At 38.4% G+C, this 20,686-nt stretch overlaps 2 pseudogenes; one reads left to right on the plus strand and one right to left on the minus strand.

Moving 5' to 3' along the window:
• Window positions 1-2,559: 2,559 nt before the first annotated feature.
• Window positions 2,560-6,597, plus strand: LOC147299713 (cytochrome P450 71D9-like; annotated as a pseudogene).
• Window positions 6,598-19,451: 12,854 nt separating this feature from the next.
• Window positions 19,452-20,121, minus strand: LOC147299714 (ent-kaurene synthase TSP4, chloroplastic-like; annotated as a pseudogene).
• Between the last annotated feature and the right edge of the window lie 565 nt (window positions 20,122-20,686).

The raw sequence follows: 20,686 nt of genomic DNA on the forward strand, positions 1-20,686 counted from the left end.
ATTTTTATATGGTTGTAAAGAGGAGATGCATAGTTTTAAAACAAGTATATCTCTGTTGAATTTCGCTGAGATTTGATAGGGTAAAAGGTGAGACATATTTGAGAAAACAAATCTGGACCTTTATTGAACAAGTAGAACAATTAGTGGACCAAAACAGAACTTAAAAAAGATCGTGGACCAAAATTGAACTAGGTATAAAATAAGTGGACCAAATCTTTAATTTTCCCTCTATATATATATTTATTTATTTGTAAGGATGGCATATCTGTTGTATAATTCCAAGTTGTTTGAGTTAGAGCATGATCTGGCTGTACATTTCTTGTAGTTGTAGGCATAGCCAATGCACGGGTATCCATTTCAAATATCAAAAATTGATCTCTAGCATACCCTTCATTAGTGGCACAAAATGGTGTTGAAATGAGTGTCTGCCATTAATGGTGTAGAGTCAACGTTTGTCATTAATTGAGGTTAATTGCCTAATGCGCTGCATAATTGGATGCTTAAAATCATGCATTTGCAATTAAGTTAGATTTGTAATTAAGACAGATTAGTTGACTTTGTGTAAAAGCTTTAAGTTTCTCCTATATAAACCTCCCATGAGGAGAAGAATAATAACAAGAAATTACCCCAAAACATTAGTTTTGACATGGTATCAGAGCCAACCTCAATTTCCTTCTGAAATTTCTTAAGGAATTGGGGCTTGGTTGTTTTAGGGTTTCTGGGTTCAAAAAATAAAGGAAAAAAAATGTCAGATTTAGTTCCTGCCAATTCCTATGGTTCTAGTACATCACCAGTTCAAGCCCAGGGCTCAACTTCATTCGCCAATACAACCTATTATGGGAATGAAGATTGGTCTTGGTAGAAAAAAAAAATGATGGTGATTATGTTATGTCAGGAAAGAAGAAGGAGGAGGAGAAAAAACAAAAAAACAAAAAAATAAAAGGAAAGAAAAAGAGAGATGAAAAGAGTTATTGGGTTTGGAGCTTTTCCATATATAAAATTCCATGATTTGGGTTTCCCACACTTGTTATTGGGTTTCGGATTTTTTCCATAAAATTTCAATATTTGGGTTTATGAATTTTTTCCATAAAATTTCCATACTTGGATTTCAGAATTTTTCCATAAAATTTCAATATTTGGGTTTAGGAATTTTCTCCATAAAATTTCCATACTTGGGTTTCGGAATTTTTCCATAAAATTTCAATATTTGGGTTTAGGAATTTTTTCCATAAAATTTCCATACTTGGGTTTCGGAATTTTCCACAAAATTTTCATTATTTTGATAGTTTGTATGTGAGACACAGGTTGTCATGAAAAAAAAGTAAGAAAGAAAAGTCTTTTCTGAAACAAAGAGAAGCAAGAAGAAGGAAAAGTCTTTTCCAAGACAAGGAGAAGCAAGAGAGTAGATCGTGACTGATTGATCGAGACAAGATCAATGTTGCTGGGTCTAGATGAAAAGATACTCTTCAAGCTAGACATTTGAGATATCTATGTCCAGCTGGAGGGGGGTGTTGAAATGAGTGTCTGCCATTAATGGCGTAGAGTCAACGTTTGTCATTAATTGAGGTTAATTGTCTAATGCGCTGCATAATTGGATGCTTAAAATCATGCATTTGCAATTAAGTTAGATTTGTAATTAAGACAGATTAGTTGACTTTGTGTAAAAGCTTTAAGTTTCTCCTATATAAACCTTCCATGAGGAGAAGAATAATAACAAGAAATTACCTCAAAACATTAGTTTTGACTAATGGGGTGACAATTAGGAACTTTAGTCCCTACTGCCCAATTGACACCCATTTTTGTTAAAATTGAGGCACTTCAATCCCTATTGCCTAATTGTCATCCCATTTTATGCCACCAATGAGGATGTGCTTTACTCATATTTCTTGTAGTGGAAGGTTATAGGGGATCAACCACTACCATCGGGTCAAGAAAGAGACCCCTTTTTCCCTTCCCTCAATATATATGGCACACTTGACTAATATAATGCCCAAGTCAAGGCTCCATCCTACTCGTTGCCAAAGCCTTGACTTAAGCATTGTACAAGTGCTTAAGGCTCCTTCGGGCTATGGCAACAAACAACCATTATATAAGCAAGGCTTGGAAGCAAGCTACCAGTGCCTATCGGCGAGAACTAGGCTTGGTTAGTACTGCTGCCCATTCTGACTCGCCCGGCCTGCCGGCCCGATTTGACAATTAGATTAAGCACTAATTAATTAAATTCCTACAACAATTAATTAATCAACATAATCGATGCAAACATGACACCTATCGATATTTTTAAAAACTAAAGCCAAAAGTTATTTCTTTTTTATCTTTGGTCAATTCCAAGTTATCCTTTGATAAAGGAAAAGCAACAAACAGATACCAATCAAAATGACGTTAGCAGCTTAGTTATTAATTACAAAAAGAGAGATACCAACCAAGTTGAGAGAATTTTTGCATCAGGAAAAAGACATTAATTGTTACATTCTCTGTTTGTGTTATACATACATAGATGTAAAATGCACACAATTTCACCGTAAGCCACTATCATCAGAACTCATCTTTATTTTCCTCATGGAGCTTCAATGCCCCTCCTTCCAAATCCTGTTTACCCTTTTTCTCTTCATGATTATGGTACTGAAAATAGGGAAGAGAGGCAAAAAATAAGACTCTGCTTCAAATGTACCCCCAGGTCCATGGAAGCTACCGTTTATAGGAAATCTGCAACAGCTCATTGGCTCCCTACCCCATCATGGACTAAGAGACTTGGCCAAGACATATGGACCCCTTATGCACCTTAAGCTTGGAGAAGTTTCCACCATAGTTGCTTCATCACCAGAGTTTACAAAAGAGGTGATGAAAACCCACGATGTTATCTTTGCATCCAGGCCCCAAATCCTTGCTTCAAAGATCATGGCTTACAATTGTACAAGCATTGCCTTTGCACCATATGGTGATTACTGGAGACAACTACGAAAAATTTGCACACTAGAGCTTTTGAGCACAAAACGTGTTCTATGTTACCGACCTATTAGGGAAGAAGAGGTACTGAATCTCATTAAATGGATTGCTTCAAAAGCAGGATCACCTATCAATCTTACCAAGGAAATTTACTCATTAATATATACCATCACTTCGCGAGCAGCCTTTGGTAAAAGAACCAAAGAACATGAAAATTTCATATATGTTGTGAAGGAATCTTTAAAGGTTGCAGGAGGTTTCGATCTTGCAGATGTTTTTCCTTCTGTTAGTTTGCTTCATCTGATAAGCGGGATAAGGCCTAAACTTGAGAGGCTGCATGAAGAAGCTGACAGGATACTGGAAAACATCATCAAAGAACATAAACAAGATATGGCAACAACAAAAAGTGGTGAGGGTAAAGCAGAGGAAGACCTCGTAGATGTTCTCCTAAAATTTCACGAGCATGGCGGTGGCCTTGAGTTTTCCATTACTACTGAAAACATCAAATCAGTAATCTTGGTACGTATATACAATTTTTGTTGATACCATCATGCTTACTAAGTCAAACCACTTTTCAATTTTTTCCTAGTCCAAGAACCAATTTCACTTCTTGTTCCAAATGCACAACCTTAATTAATTAGTATCAGCTTTGGTACCAATTGTTATTAAAGATGCATGCAAAAAATATGCAAAAAACTAACGAAAAGATTATAGGATTTCCAATTTTCGCCTTTGGCCTCTGTCTATGCATGGAGCTGCATGACGAGAGGATTACGAAGACGTCACTCACATTGAAAGTCCTTTGCCCAATATACACAACCCTCACAAGATGACTCCACTGTCTATTCTGAACTAAAGGGTATATTATATAGTTGAAAACATTGGATAAAGTAAACTAGGATTCCAATTGCACATCATTATGCAATAGTGTGAATCAACACCCTGACACCATTTTCATCTTTAATATTATAAAGTCAGAAGAGGAGTTTGGTGTTACAAGCTTCACTAAAAATGAGATTGCTTAAATTATTCTTCATTCAACAAACAATCTTATAAAAACAACATAATAAATGAGAGCATAGTTGTAAAATACAACTACTAAAATAAAATTTAATAAATATAAAATACCCCACCTATCTTAAAACGTGGAGAGAGTAGTGAAAAGTTATAAAACTAAGAAAAAAATACAAAAAGAAAAAAATATAGTAAAAATGTCAATTGACACGTGCAGAGCACGTGTCAAAAGGTTATTCATATGTAAATAGACAAAGTGTTTCACTTGAGCCTACAGTTCCTTATATGTTAATGACAGTACTCTTCACAAATTCCAGACACTTTGAACAAATCTCTACCTTGGTATGAATTCAACCAAGCCTCATATATGAAATTCTCTAACCGCCTATTCCTAAAGCCCATTCTGAGCAACTCAAGCGCTACAGACATTGAACGAGTCCAAGTATTGCTTGACCTCGCCTTTGACAACCGGATTGGTCAAACATATCAGTTGCATTCGATCTCTTTGGTATGAACGTTAGATTAGGATATCTCTCCTGAGGCAATCCACTTGTAAATCTTGTGACAATGAATTTCTATATGTCTTGACAACACATGAAGGACTTGACTCTTAGCTAAATAAATTGTACTCTAACTATCGCACTACATAGGAAACACTTCCATGCTTAAACCCAGTTCTTCAACCAATTTCTCGATAAATTTAGAAAACTAACCTATTTTGGTTGCCATTAAAGATTTTTAACCATTTTTAAAATTTTTAGAATTTTAACCCTCGAGTAGTGCTCAAGCTCTCCTCGAAAAGTGCTCGAACCCCTCTCGAGTAGTACTCGAACCGTATCGACTAGTGCTCAAGGGGTGTTCGAGCACTTCTCGAGAGGAGTTCGAGCACTACTCGAAGGTCAAATTTCTAAAATTAAAAAAAAAGGTTAAAAGTCCTTAATTGACTTCAATTTGGGTTAGTTTTCCAAATTCTCCAATTTCTCTGTATCTGCCATTTATTTTTCCTCTATGGTAGAGAGACTATTGTATACTGCAAGACTGACTTCTACCAAATAAATTAATTATCATGACCAATCATAGACTGCCTATCATCAAGATCTCAAGCATAGTGAATACCCTATAACCATTGCAAAGATTGTACAATGATAAAAAAATTATACAGTAATTAACCAGCTAGATATCAAAAAATCAACTTGATAGCATTCCGGTCTTCTTTACTAGGATTCCCCATAAACCTGCTGAAAACACTTACTACATGCATATCAGATGTTGAATCTTGTACATACCATCGCACACATGACATATCATACTGCATTTGCACATGGCACTTGAGACATGTATTCGACGAAATCCTTTTTCTTGGGCATAACTTTGAAGATAGCCTGAATTGTGCTTCCCCAGGAGTCTACACACGTTAGTTTGTACAGTAAGCATATGAAGCACATGACACCATGAATGCATTGAAGCACTTGTACTGTTGCCTATTGTTTTAATCCGTATAATGATTAATTGTATGGTTAATTAATCTCAATTGTTATGAACTTTAATCTACTTTGAGACCACTTGTTCAAGAAGAAAATAGAAAAGAATGCAAGAAAAAAAGCGCACACGGAATTACATGATTTATTTTATGTCAATGGGTAGAAACAGCATGAATATTATTCACTATAATCAAGCTAATACAGCCAGACCTCACAAGATGGCTCCACTTTCTATTCTAAACTATATAATACAGTATATAGTTCAAAGTTAAAGTCACTTTGAATTATAATTGTGCATCATTATTTTAAGTGTTGATTGACACCCTAAACCCAATTTCATTATGTGTGATTAACTGAACAGAGCATTCCACTTATATGTCAATTCTGGTATTTCCTTTTAATTAAGATTTCTTTTGAAGGGTCTAAGAAATTAAAAATACAGTTTTTTCCCTTAATTATAATTGCTGGCAATCCATGGAGGAAATTATTTTTCATCGTTTAAAAATTTAACCTTTTTGCAGGATATTTTCAGTGCTGGGAGTGAGACATCAGCTACAACTGTAGGTTGGGCAATGTCAGAAATGATAAAGAATCCAAGAGTAATGAAAATGGCACAGCAGGAGGTGAGGGAAGTGTTTAATAGAAAAGGGCAACAGGTAGATGAAACGGGCATTAAAGAGATGGAATATTTACACTTAGTAATTAAAGAGACACTGAGATTACACCCTCCTGGTCCCCTTTTACTTCCAAGATAATGCGGAGAGAGGTGCGAGATTGGTGGATACGAAATACCTGTCAAAACCAAGGTGATTGTGAATGCATGGGCAATTGGTGAGACCCCAATTACTGGACTGAGCCTGAGAGCTTTAATCCAAAGAGATTCCTCGATAGCTCCATTGACTACAAGGGTTCAAACTTCGAATATATCCCATTTGGTGCTGGAAGGAGAATATGCCCGGGCATATCATATGGTCTGGCCAATGTTGAGCTCCCACTTGCATTGTTGTTATACCATTTTGAATGGAAACTCCCCAATGGAATAAAGCATGAAGACCTAGACATGACTGAAACCTTGGGGCTTGCAGTCGGCAGGAAAGAAGATCTGCACTTGATTCCCATTCCCTATCGTCCTCCTCTGCCTACTGAAAAATCCTAAGTATGAAAATGTTAACTGCTTTTATTCTTGGGAAAGCAATCGCAGTTTGTTTACAACTTTATAGCATCCCATAATTCCCATTCCCAGTGTGATCAGATTCAGAACTACAAAAGACTTTGTTTAATTCAATTGAGTTGAGAACCATACATACTAATTAATGCATTTATTATCATCATGATCATGAGCAAATTAGAAGAAACACAAACAGCTGAAACTGCATAACTCCCAATTGTTGGTTTTGAGTCTTGACTCTTGCAAGTTCTGTAGCACAAGATCAATGGAACAGAGATGGAACAGAGGAAAAATTGAAGAGAGAGAGAAGAGAGTTTTTGAAAGTTCTGCACCAGCTCCTTTTTCTGATTAGATTAACTTAGGGAGGTGTCCCCAACTTAGATTTCATTGGATTTTAAAAGTCCAATGAAATCTAAGTGTCCCCAACTTAGATTTTAATGGATTCCAATGAAATTTAGGTGTCCCCAACTCAGATTTTAATGGATTCCAATGAAATTCAGGTGTCCTCAAAAAATTATGAATTTCATTAAGTGAAGGGTTTTAATGGATTTGGATGGATTTGATGCATTTTTTACACATAACAAATTCCATGGGAATTCCATCAAATTCTTTTAGATTTTGATGAATTATATGGATTTTAAAATCCATTAAACTCCTTTAAAATCTGAGTTGGGGATACCCTCCTTAGCTTAACTTGGTTGTTTCATTACAACCCTAAAGCTTTAACTAAAGCAAAGTCTGAAACAGCCACATAAAGTGACTAATGTGGCTAAACATGAGCCAAGTACTATTAACTTAATATTACAACAACATAACAGTAAATAAAAAATATAGTTATTTCCGCCCAAATTCAGTCGACCAGATATAGAGATTAAGACGACCAAATGTCTCAGATGGAATTCTCTGGTTTAGGAAGCTCCAGCATGATTTTGCAGAGAGTTCCAGTGATTCTGCAGAGAGTTTTAGTCGACCATATGTTTAGTTTATGTCGACCGGATGTATCAAAAAGACACAATCGATCATGCTAGAGGGAACGATCGATCATGAGATACAAAAATCAATAAAGCATTAATATTTTAACACTCCCCCTTAATGCTTTGTTGAATAACTCTCAGTAGCTTTATGAGATACTTAAACTTGTCCCTTGGCATTGCCTTGGTGAAAATGTCAGCAATTTGATCTTCAGTCCTGCAATAGACAACATCAATCTCATTGGCTTCAACATTATCTCTGATGAAGTGATGTTTCCGAGCAATATGCTTGGTTCGATTGTGAAAGACCGAATTCTTTGCCATTGCAATTGCAGACTTGTTGTCACATAATATTGGAGTAGGTTTCCTTGCTTTTCACCAACATATTCCATGATACTTCTCAGCCACATTGCTTGAGAGGTTGCCAAAGATGCTTAGACATATTCTGCTTCTGCAGTTAATAAAGCCATTGTCTTTTGCTTCTTTAATTGCCATGACAATACACTTGTTCCAAGAGTGAAAGCATATCCAGAAGTACTCTTCAAGTCATCAACATTGCCTCCCCAATCACTATCACAAAAACCATATAGTTTTGGCACAAAATTTCTTTCAAACATGAGCCCAAAATCTATTGAACCTTTAATGTATCTTAGAACCCTCTTTGCTGTCCCATAATGAACTTGAGTAGGCTTGTGCATGAATCTTGACAATAAACTTGAAGCATACATAATATCTGGTCTTGTTGCAGTAAAATAAAGCAAGCTCCCAACTAAGCTTCTACAAATTGATGCATCTGCTTCTTTGCTTCCATCTTCTTTTTCAAGCTTTTGATTAACTACCAAAGGTATAGCTACAGATTTACATCCTCCTAGGCCAAACTTTTTCAAAATAGTCTTTGCATACTTCTTTTGAGAAATAAAAATGCCATCTTCATTTTGACAAACTTTAATTCCCAAAAAATAATGCAACAGACCCAAGTCACTCATTTCATACTTTTTCATCATCTTTTTCTTTTTCTTGAAATTCAAGATCAAACTCTCACTACTTCCAGTAAAAACCAAATCATCAACATATAAAGAAATCATCAGTATGCATGTCAATGTTACCTTCAGTTTTGATGTAGAGAGTAGGTTCATTTTGGCTTCTTTGAAAGCTCTTCCCAATGAAATAAGAGTCTATCTCCTCATACAATGCTCTTGGTGCTTGCTTCAAGCCATAGAGAGCCTTCTTGAGCTTGTAGACCTTCATTTCTTCTCCTTTGATTACAAAACCCTCAGGTTGATCAACATAGACCTCTTCCTTCAAGACTCCATTAAGAAATGCAGATTTCACATCTAGTTGGTGTAGAAACCACTCCTTTTGAGCAGCTAGCTAGGGAGATTACACTCCTAATTGTATCAAGCCTTACCACTGGTGCCAATGTTTCATTATAGTCAATTCCGGGTTGTTGAGAATACCCTTTTGCAACCAGCTTAGCTTTGTTCCTTTGTATGGAACATCTTGATTAGCTTCGTCTTGTAGATTCACTTTACTCCTATGACATCTTTGTCACTAGGTCTGTCCGCAAGTTCTCATGTGTTGTTCTTCTCAATCACATTGATCTCTTCCACCATAGCTTTCTTCCAACTTTCATCTTTCACAGCATCTTCAAAGGTTTCTGGTTCAATGAAACAGAAATTACAGCTTGCATATACATCATTCAAACTCCTCATTCTGATTGGAGTTGAACTAGGAGATGAAGAACCAGATGATTGTGATTGTGATTGTGATTGTGGACTGCCCATTGGAGTTAGTTGTTGTGGAGATCCTTCAACAAGCTCATCTTCATTTTCAGAATTCTCTACCTCTTCGTTAACATCAATGATGGGACCTTGGACTTCCTTTTTCTTCCAATCCCAAGAGGATTTCTCATTGAAGAGAACATCATGATCTCTACAAATCACAACCTTATCTTTCTTCAAATTGTAGAGTCTATAGCCTTTAGTTTGATTGCTATAACCCACAAAAATGCATTTCTCACTTGAATTAATCATCAAGTTTCTACCTTCTTTCAATTGGAACATGTGCAAAGAAAATAGAACCAAACACCTTGAAGTGATTAACAGAAGGTATTCTGCCACTCCATGCCTCAAATGGTGTTTTGTCTTCCAATGCCTTTGTTGGACACCTATTCATGAGATAGACTGCAATGTTTATTGCTTCTCGATCCCCAAAATTCATGTGGAATCCCCTTCTCATTCAACATACTTTTGGCCATTTCAACTATGGTTCGATTCTTTCTTTCTGAAACTCCATTTTATTGTGGAGTATAGGCTACTATGAGTTGTCTTTCTAGCCCTATGTCTTCACAAAACTTGAGAAACTCCTTTGAAGTATACTCTCCTCCTCTATCACTTCTCAAAACTTTAATCAAATGCCCACTTTGCCTTTCAACCATCACTTGAAACTTCTTAAATACAACAAAGACATCTTTTGCCTCAAGAAATACACCCAAATCATTCTAGATAAATCATCTACAAAGATAATGAAGTACCTATTGTGACCATGAGTTTTTGTCTTCATCGGACCACACACATCACTTTGGACCAGCTCCAAAGGCTTAGATACTCTCCATGCTTTCCTTTTAGGAATTGATTCCCAATGGTGTTTCCCAATAGCACAACCTTCACATACTTCACTTGCTTCTTAAATTGATGGTAAACCATGAACCATATTCTTCTTTTGTAGATCCTTTAAACTCTGAAAATTCAAATGCCCATACCTCCTATCCATAGCCAAGAGTCATCTCTAGAACATCAACTTTCAAAGCCACTTTGCTTGGATATTGAAAAGATATAGGAAAGCTACTATTCTTCTCCATTTTGATTCTTTCTACAACTTGGGACTTGCTTCCCTTGTGATAAATTGTACAAATATTATCTTCAAAGTGCACCAAATAGCCATGCTCTTGAAGTTGCTCAACACTCTAGAGGTTTTGGTCCAATTGTGGAACCAACAACACCTCATTGATGAATCTTTTTCCTTTCTTTGTTTCAACCACAAGTGTGCCCTTCCTTTTTGCTTGAACTAAATCACCATTGCCCATCTTCACTCTAGTGCTCACAGATGTGTCAATATTAACAAGAATTGACTCATTTGCTATCATATGATTACTACATCCACTATCAACAAACCAAATTAACATTGTCATTTTTTGGTAGAGTTGCTACTTGACAAGCAAAGAACATGTTGGCACCATTGTCTTGTTCCTCCGTGAAGTTAGCTTGATAATTCTTGTTGGACTTGCAATCTTTTTGCATATGCCCAAACTTGTTACAATTGAAGCATCTCTTTTGCCCCTTAAACCAACACTCACCAGCATGAGGTTTGTCACCGATCTTGCACTTTTGTTGAGGTGTTGAACTCATCTCACCACTCTTCTTCTCAAAAGTACCATTTCTTTCCCACTTCTTCTTGCCTTTCCAATTCTTCTTAGGCTTAGGCATGTTGCCTTTACCTTGACTAGAACTAGATTGTTCTTGTTTTGTATCTCCTGAACTAAGGCTAAGTGTTTGGAAAGCATTCTTTGTGTCATTCTCAACATGCCTACTTAGTCTTTGATCAAAGGCCTTAATTGATGCTGTTATTGTTTTAACACTCAATGTCTCCATATCTTTAGTCTCTTCTATTATAGAAACTATAGAATCATAATTTCTAGTTAAGCTTATAAGGATTTTCTAAACTACCATTTTTAATTTTTGGTATAGTTTCACCATAGCATCTCATCTGATTCACAACATCAGTAAGCCTAGTAAAATAATCCTTAAGCAATTCATCCTCTTTCATTCTAGTATACTCAAAATCTCTTCTCAAAGATTGAAGTTGTATAGCTCTAACCTTTGAATCACCTCTGTATTCTTCTTGAAGAACATCCCAGCAGCTTTTGTTGTCTCCTCATTTGAGATTCTTGGGAAGATGTCCTCTGAGATTGCACCTTGTATGAGCCCCAAAGCTTTTGCATCTTTTTTAATGTTCCCCTTCAAGATTACCTTTTGAGCTGCTGTCAAAGCTCCCTCATCTTCAGAAATTTCATATCCTTCTTCAACAAAGCTCCAAAAATTAAACTTTTCCCCATTGAATATTGGAGTTTTGAGATCACTACTGTTACTTGAACTTGCCATGGCTGCTTCTTCTATCACTTTTCAGATCAAGGGTTTCAAATCGAATTTTCTCCTCTTTTAGATCTTCACAACGCCCACAAGATTTGATCTTAGAGAGCTCTGATACCAATGTTGGTTTTGAGTTCTTAACTCTTGCAAGTTATGTAGCACATGATCAATGGAACAGAGGAAAAATTGAAGAGAGAGAAGAGAGTTTTTGAAAGGTTTGCGCCTCCTTTTTCTGATTAGATTAACTTAGCTTAACTTGGTGATGCAGAACGGATGGCGGAGAAGTTTATACAACAGCTTGATCGTCGCAAACCCAAGAAATTGGGGAAATGATTTCTACTAGTCGGAGGGTTTGGCTTTGAAAGTGGTACCAATGCATATCGTTTCGAAGGGAATCGCGAGACGAATCAAACTCATCGCTATGCCATGACGTATGGGCTTTTTCGACCATCCGAGATCGTTTAGGGCCTCAAAACTGCATTCTAAACTTTTAGACATTTTATTTATTTTCGTTTATATTTTATTTGGGTTTGTAATTATCCGTAGGCCTTAATTATATGGTTGCTTGTGCCCTAGGGTTTCGTTAAGCGTACTTAAGCAATTTTTACAATTGCTAGCGGATTATTCTATTATTATTTTTATCAAACTTATTGTTGAGGTTTTCTCTCAATTTCCTGGTGGATTCCAGGCTTCTTGTTCTTTTAGGTTTACGTTTGTAAACCTTTGGCTGATTGTACTGCATCAAGTGGTATCAGAGCAGGTCTCTCCTCTTCGATATCGTTGATTCAAGCAATGGGCGACCGTGAAAATGCAGAACTAATCACTCGAGCGGATCTGGATGCTCAGAACCGTCGAATTGACAATCTGTCTGTGCAATTTGGTGAGATTCGAGATTTATTAAGGCAAGCGGTTGGCAATATTGGTGTTAATAATGGGGGAGTAGTCGCTAATAATGGTGGTATCAATCAGGGGGGCGAAAACGTGGGAAACCCCGGGGGACGTCGTGTGCAAGAGAGTGACTCGGAATCTGAGGAGGAGATCGAAGAACTACCCCAGCAAAATAACCAGAATCGTCCTAATAATAATCACCGTTTTGATGACTATCGGATTAAAGCAGACATTCCGAACTTTGCGGGTAACCTAAAGATTGAGGATTTCTTGGATTGGTTGGTGGAGGTGGAGGTGGAGAGGTTTTTCGAGATTATGGAGATTCAGGAGTCCAAGATGGTGAAGATGGTCGCTTTCCGTCTGAAAAGTACTGCGGCTGTGTGGTGGGATCAATTGCAGAATACCCGCCAGAGGCAAGGAAAGAGTCGTATTCGGACGTGGCGAAGGATGAAACAACTCATGATGGGCAGATTCCTTCCTGCAGATTACGAACAAATTTTGTATCGCATGTTTATAAGCTGCGTGCAGGGCAATAGAGCAGTGGCTGATTACACGGATGAATTTATGCGATTGGCAGAACGTAACCATCTGCAGGAGACAGAAAACCAGAAGGTTGCAAGGTATGTGAACGGGTTGAAATCATCTATTCAAGAAAGAATTGGATTGCAGAATATGTGGACCTTGCAGGAGGCGATTAACACAGCATTGAAGGCCGAGCTAATGGAAAAAGAGAAGCGCCAATTAACTTATCGGAGGAGTGTAACAGATTCCTTTGAAGCGAGTGCTGTTGTTCCTGCTGATAAAGGGAAAACTGGGCAGAGTAGCGGGGGTGCATCGAAATCTTCGAATTTCCCAGCTAGAGGAACGAATGAAAGTAGTGGCAGGAATTTTGATAAAGGAGGGCAGTTTCGCAGCCAACCCCAAAAACAAAACCCGTACGCCAGACCCACTACAGATATTTGCTATAGATGCGGCAAACCCGGGCATCGTTCGAATGTTTGCCCTGAGCGAAGACAGGCCAACTTAGTAAAAGTGGAGGAACCTGAAGAAGAAGAAGAAGAAGCAGCTGACAATGATTATGCAGGGGCTGAGTTTGCCCTTGAAGAGGGGCTGGAAAGAATTAATTTGGTGTTACAACGAGTTCTTTTGGCTCCAAAAGAGGAAGGGCAGCGGCGAAGTATCTTTCGTTCTCTCTGTTCAATTAAAAACAAAGTGTGCAGTGTGATTGTCGACAATGGCAGCTGTGAAAACTTCGTGTCGAAAAAGGTGGTCGAGCATTTCCAGTTACCAACAGAGCCGCATGAGACGCCTTATTCGCTGGGCTGGGTGAAGAAAGGACCTTCAGTTCGTGTTACTGAAACTTGCCGAGTGCCACTCTCCATTGGTAGACATTATAGGGAAGAAGTGTTGTGTGATGTGATTGACATGGATGCGTGCCATGTACTGTTGGGACGCCCTTGGCAGTTTGATTTGGATACGACATTTAAGGGACGGGATAATGTGGTGTTATTTACTTGGAACAAGCATAAAATTGCTATGGCTCCTATTACACAGTCAGGACAGCTAAGTGTGCCAGAAAGAGGGAATTCCAGTTTCCTGACCTTGACTAGCAGTGAGCGGGAGATTAATGAAGCAATAACTGAAGCTGACTCTTTCTTTCCTGTGGTACTGAAAGGTTTGTTAACGGTACACAAAGACACCACCATTCCTCCTGAAGTGCAGCAGATGTTGAGGAATTTTCAGGAGCTCGTCGCTGACGAATTGCCTAATGAACTGCCACCTATGAGAGATATACAGCATCAAATTGATTTGGTACCCGGCGCTAGTTTACCAAATCTTCCCCATTACCGCATGAGTCCGAAGGAAAATGAGATTTTAAGGGAACAGATTGAAGACTTGTTGAAAAAAGGGTTCATCAGGGAAAGTATGAGTCCTTGTGCGGTTCCGGTCCTTTTAGTTCCAAAGAAGGGGAATGCGTGGCGTATGTGTGTTGACAGCCGGGCCATCAACAAGATTACAGTCAAGTACAGATTTCCTATTCCGCGCCTAGAAGACATGCTAGATGTGCTTGAAGGTTCTAAAGTGTTCACAAAAATAGACTTGCGAAGTGGCTACCACCAGATTCGAATTAAACCAGGTGATGAATGGAAAACGGCGTTCAAAAGCAAGGATGGCCTATTTGAGTGGCCGGTGATGCCTTTCGGATTGTCCAACGCGCCTAGCACCTTCATGAGACTTATGAACCAGGTTCTTCGTCCATTTATTGGCTCTTTTGTTGTAGTTTATTTCGATGATATATTAATCTACAGCAGGTCCAAAGAAGAACACTTGGTTCATCTGAGACGAGTCTTGGGCGTACTGAAAGAAAATTCGTTGTATGTGAATCTGAAAAAGTGTACTTTCTGCACCAACAAGCTGCTGTTCTTGGGATTTGTAGTTGGTGAGGACGGTATACAGGTTGATGATGAGAAGGTTAGAGCAATCCGGGATTGGCCGACTCCAAAATCAGTGACTGAGGTGAGGAGTTTCCATGGTCTGGCCACTTTTTACAGGCGGTTTGTGCGGAATTTCAGTACATTACTGCGCCTATCACGGAGTGTTTGAAGCGAGGCCGATTTAATTGGGGAGACGAGCAGGAGAAGAGTTTCGCTCTCATCAAAGAGAGACTTTGCACCGCTCCGGTTCTAGCTCTTCCAAACTTTGAGAGAGTATTCGAGGTCGAATGTGATGCTAGCGGAGTGGGAGTGGGTGCCGTGCTCTCCCAAGAAAAAAGACCAGTAGCTTTCTTTTCTGAAAAACTAAGCGAAGCCCGTCAGAAATGGAGTACTTATGACCAAGAATTTTATGCAGTTGTAAGGGCATTGAAGCAATGGGAGCACTACCTGATCCAGAGGGAATTCGTACTGTTCACAGACCATCAGGCCCTGAAGTTCATTAACAGCCAGAGATATGTTAATAAAATGCATGCCAGGTGGGTGACTTTTCTGCAGAAGTTCCCATTTGTTATTAAGCATAAGTCTGGAAGTCTAAACCGGGTTGCTGATGCCCTAAGTAGAAGAGCTTCCCTGCTGGTTACTCTTTCTCAGGAAGTTGTGGGGTTCGAGTGTTTGAAGGAATTATATGAGGCTGACCACGATTTCAAAGAGATATGGGCGAAGTGTGTTAACCACGAACCAGTGACAGAATTCTTTATTAATGAGGGATATCTTTTCAAGGGTAATCTGCTGTGCATCCCTATGACATCCTTGCGAGAAAAGCTTATTCGGGATTTACATGGAGGGGGTTTGAGCGGACATTTGGGCCGTGACAAAACTATCGCAAGCTTAGAGGAGCGTTACTATTGGCCTCAGTTGAAGCGTGATGTAGGGGCTATTGTTAAGAAGTGCTACACTTGTCAGGTCTCGAAGGGTCAGGTTCAAAATACCGGTTTATATATGCCTTTGCCTGTTCCTAACGATATTTGGCAGGATATTGCTATGGACTTTGTGCTAGGATTGCCCCGAACACAAAGGGGCGTGGATTCAGTTTTTGTGGTGGTTGACAGGTTTTCCAAAATGGTGCACTTTATTGCGTGCAAGAAAACAACTGATGCATCCAACATAGCCAAGCTATTTTTCAGAGAGGTGGTCCGACTGCACGGGGTGCCGAAAACTATAACTTCTGATCGTGACACCAAGTTTTTGAGTCATTTTTGGATCACTCTGTGGAGAATGTTTGGAACTTCCTTGAACCGAAGCAGCACTGCTCATCCCCAGACTGACGGTCAGACTGAAGTCACAAATAGGACGCTGGGAAATATGATACGAAGCATTTGCGGAGAAAAGCCCAAGCAGTGGGACTATGCGCTGCCACAAGCTGAGTTTGCGTATAACAGCGCAGTTCATAACGCGACAGGGAGGTCTCCATTTTCCATTGTATACACCGCTGTGCCTAACCATGTGGTGGATTTAGTGAAGTTACCTGCAGGTCATGGTACAAGTGCTGCTGCTGAAAATATGGCTGAGGAAGTGCTGGCAGTAAGAGATAAGGTTAAGCAGAAGCTGGAGCAGACCAATGCCAAGTATAAAGCTGCAGCCGACAAGCACAGGCGGGTGAAAGTGTTCCAGGAAGGAGATTCCGTGATGGTGTTTCTAAGGAAGGAGAGGGTCCCTGCTGGTTCATATAGTAAGCTTAAACAAAAGAAGTATGGACCATTCAAAGTGCTGAAACGAATCAATGATAATGCTTATATCATTGATCTGCCCGAGTCAATGGGAATGTCCAACACTTTCAACGTTGCAGACCTTCATGAGTTCCATGATGATGAGGCGTGTTATCTTGAAGATAACTCGGGGTCGAGTTCTTCGGAAGTAGAGGAGACTGATGCAGAACGGATGGCGGAGAAGTTTATGCAACAGCTTGATCGTCGCAAACCCAAGAAATTGGGGAAATGATTTCTACTAGTCGAAGGGTTTGGCTTTGAAAGTGGTAGCAATGCATATCGTTTCGAAGGGAATCGCGAGACGAATCAAACACATCGCTATGCCATGACGTATGGGCTTTTTCGGCCATCCGAGATCGTTTAGGGCCTCAAAACTGCATTCTAAACTTTTAGACATTTTATTTATTTTCGTTTATATTTTATTTGGGTTTGTAATTATCCGTGGGCCTTAATTATATGGTTGCTTGTGCCCTAGGGTTTCGTTAAGCGTACTTAAGCAATTTTTACAATTGCTAGCGGATTATTCTATTATTATTTTTATCAAACTTATTGTTGAGGTTTTCTCTCAATTTCCTGGTGGATTCCAGGCTTCTTGTTCTTTTAGGTTTACGTTTGTAAACCTTTGGCTGATTGTACTGCATCACTTGGTTGTTTCATTACAACCCTAAAGCTTTAACTAAGGCAAAGTCTGAAATAGTCACATAAAGTGACTTATCATGGCTAAACATGAGCCAAGTCCTATTAACTTAATATTACAACAACATAACAGTAAATAAAAAACAGAACCATTTCCGCCCAGATTCAGTCGACTAGATATAGAGATTAAGACGACCAAATGTCTTAGATGGAATTCTCTGGTTTAGGAAGCTGGAGCACATCAGCTTATGGCAGGAAGGATGGAGGTGAAGTCTGAGCCTCGGATGAGGGGGGGAATATAGACACTGGGAAAAGAATCATGGGAGTCCGACCAGATGTTTAGTTTAAGTCGGCCAGATGTATTAGAAAGACACAATCGATCATGCTAGAGGGGACGATCGATCATGAGATACAAAAATCAATAAAGCATTAATATTTTAACACCAATAACAATGCATTCAAAAAAATGGGATTTTGAAGGCATACCTTATATAAGGAGTGGGGGACTTGTAACTTGGATCACACAAGAGAGTCTGGGTCCTTAAAACAAGTTTTTCAGACAATTGTGAAGACAAATGCAGCTCCATACTCAATTGGAATCCAAAGGCCTGAATTAGGAACTGACAAGCATAGCGATTAGCAACCTCTCTCTCTCTCTCTCTCTCTCTCTCTCTCTCTCTCTCTTTCTCTCTCTCTCTCTCATAGTTACGGTATTTCAATGCCATAAGGGGGGAAAGGACTGAAACAAAAACCTACACCAAATAAGAGCAAAAACCTTTTATACCAGTAAAGAAGCAAGACCATTTGGTCAAGTGGATGACATCTAGTCTCTCCTCCTTTGTCGGGAGGAGATCTTGAGTCCATACACTATTTATTCATCATTTATCAACAAATTATAGACCACTTGTGAACCACGATTTGGATGTCGTTTTTGGAGGTAATCAAGCCGGTGAAGTTGATGCGCTGTGGTGCAACACGTGGCTAGGACTGCGCTCATGCGACAATGGTAATTTCAAAAAACCTTACATTTAGTTTGTGTTTTGAGAAATTGATAATTATATTATGTTAGATAATTCATGGTAAAGATCCACGGCCGAAAAATACCTTTTATTTTTCTTTTGCTACACAATCTATTTATTTTTTTAATAAAGTTTTTCTTTTTTCTCTTCTTGTCCGTTTTTTTTTTTTTTGGCACCACATAATAGAACTTCCATAGAAGCAGCACATTAATAGTTCAAACCTGATTTTTGAATTCTTTTTCAACTGAAAACCATGTATATTTTAGGATGTTTTCAATGCCGGAAGATGATGTCTTCAAACCAAAATTTTGAAATCTTGTTCAACTGAAAGCAATACATATTTCAGGATGTTTTCATTGCTGGAAGTGAGACATCATCGATTGTTGTAGAACCGGCAATGTCGGAGATGCTGCAAACCCTTAGAGTGATGAATAAGGCACAAGCAGAAGTGAGGCAAGCATTTTGAAGAAAGGAAATGTTAATGAATTTAGCCTTTATGAATTACATGGCACGTGAAGAATGAGAAATACTAAAGGGAAATGTATGAGGGACAAGTTGCTAGCATTTCTCTTTGCACGTATTATGCCTTTTTTGACAGATAAAATGATGTAAATAATTACAAACAATTACATCGAAGTTTGCAGCCCAATTCAACCCAAGCATAATGAAAATTAAAGAGACAAAAACCACACACAGAGTGATGGAGAAGAGATTTCCTTTTCTGAAAAAACCAAAATCAACAAAAAAACAAATAAATCCTTAAGTACCTCATAAGTGTACAAGAGTACTGAACCACCTTAGACAGAAGAACATAATAATTAACCTAAACTAAGAAAACAACATTATTTACCCTTCAAGCTTCAACAACTTCCATATATTTCTTTACACACCAAATCAGCATAAAGGTTGTCTGCGTAGTGGCTGATAACTGGTACAAAACAGTTCTTTTGCAGATTTGATACGCATGCTTACCTTCTACTTACAATTCATTGAGAATGATGAGTTCTTCAATTGCTTGCTTTACAGCTTTCATCATCTCATCCCCAACATATCCATCATCCTTTGCATAAAATAGGTGCATCCTTTGTTCATGTTCCAAAAGAGATCTTTGCAGGCTCTTGGAACCATGTTACCCTTCTCCAGCAAAACTAATCTTAGCAGTTCTCTCGTCTTACTCTTTATAACACTCTTCAGTTCGTTGATGGCGTCTTCCTCTGTAACAATACCACTGCCATAAAGCATGGCCAGCGATACAGCATTTAGCTTCCCTTGCTTTAATTCCCTTTGCAAAATATCCTGGAGTTGTCAGTTAGTCCAAAACCAACAATAATAAATGGGATTTTTTTTTTTAAATCTCTGTTTGAAGAAAAAGGGGGAGGATTTCTACCTTAAAGCTCTGGATATCATTGAGAAGATGCCCACATGTGCTCATAAGCGTAAAGAGATAATGGATTTCAGAATTTCCTACAACCTCCTCTGAAATCTTAGGCCCAACAAAAATAGAGAGTAGGGAAGACAGTTGGTCCCAGGGCAAGTGATACATATGCATTTGTCATATATTCATCTATTGTAGGCACTGACTTGTTTCTCGACCACTCGACTTCCTTCAACATAGACTTGAGGCAATCCAACCATTGAAAATCAAACATAGCTCACTTCATCCCCAGTAAAATGAATAAAAAGAAGTCGAACTTGATAAAGACCTTTTAGACTCTATATCAAGTACTCCATTTTTTAAGTGAATGAATAGAAAAGCAATTAATGGTCATCATCCACCAGACAGTCACAATGTCAAAATCAGTTTTAAGAGAATGTGAGTTGTTCTAAGACAATAATTTCATGAAAGTGAAGTACTCATTGAAACTTTTTCTGATGCTAACTGGTGCTATCCAAAAACATATTATGATTAGGGAAAAATTTACAAACAAGATACATACTTTAATGGTTGTTTCATTTCAGGACATTAATTTTGATTTGTGTTAATGAATAACACATACTTTCATTTTGTGTCAATTAAGAACTATGGTTTTTTCATTTTTTATCTCAACTTTGGCCCGACGTTGGACCCATCAAAACTCCACCAAATTCAGAAAAATTATACTGGGTTTAAATATATGAATCTCCTCTTTACAACCATATAAAGATAACCTAAATCGGATCTCTACAACTCCAAATAATCGGCCCCAAAATAGGGTACCCGAAATTGTCCGATTT

Source organism: Dryas octopetala, chromosome 1, assembly GCF_963921425.1.
Source record: "Dryas octopetala chromosome 1, drDryOcto1.1, whole genome shotgun sequence".
Classification (NCBI taxonomy): Eukaryota; Viridiplantae; Streptophyta; class Magnoliopsida; order Rosales; family Rosaceae; genus Dryas; species Dryas octopetala.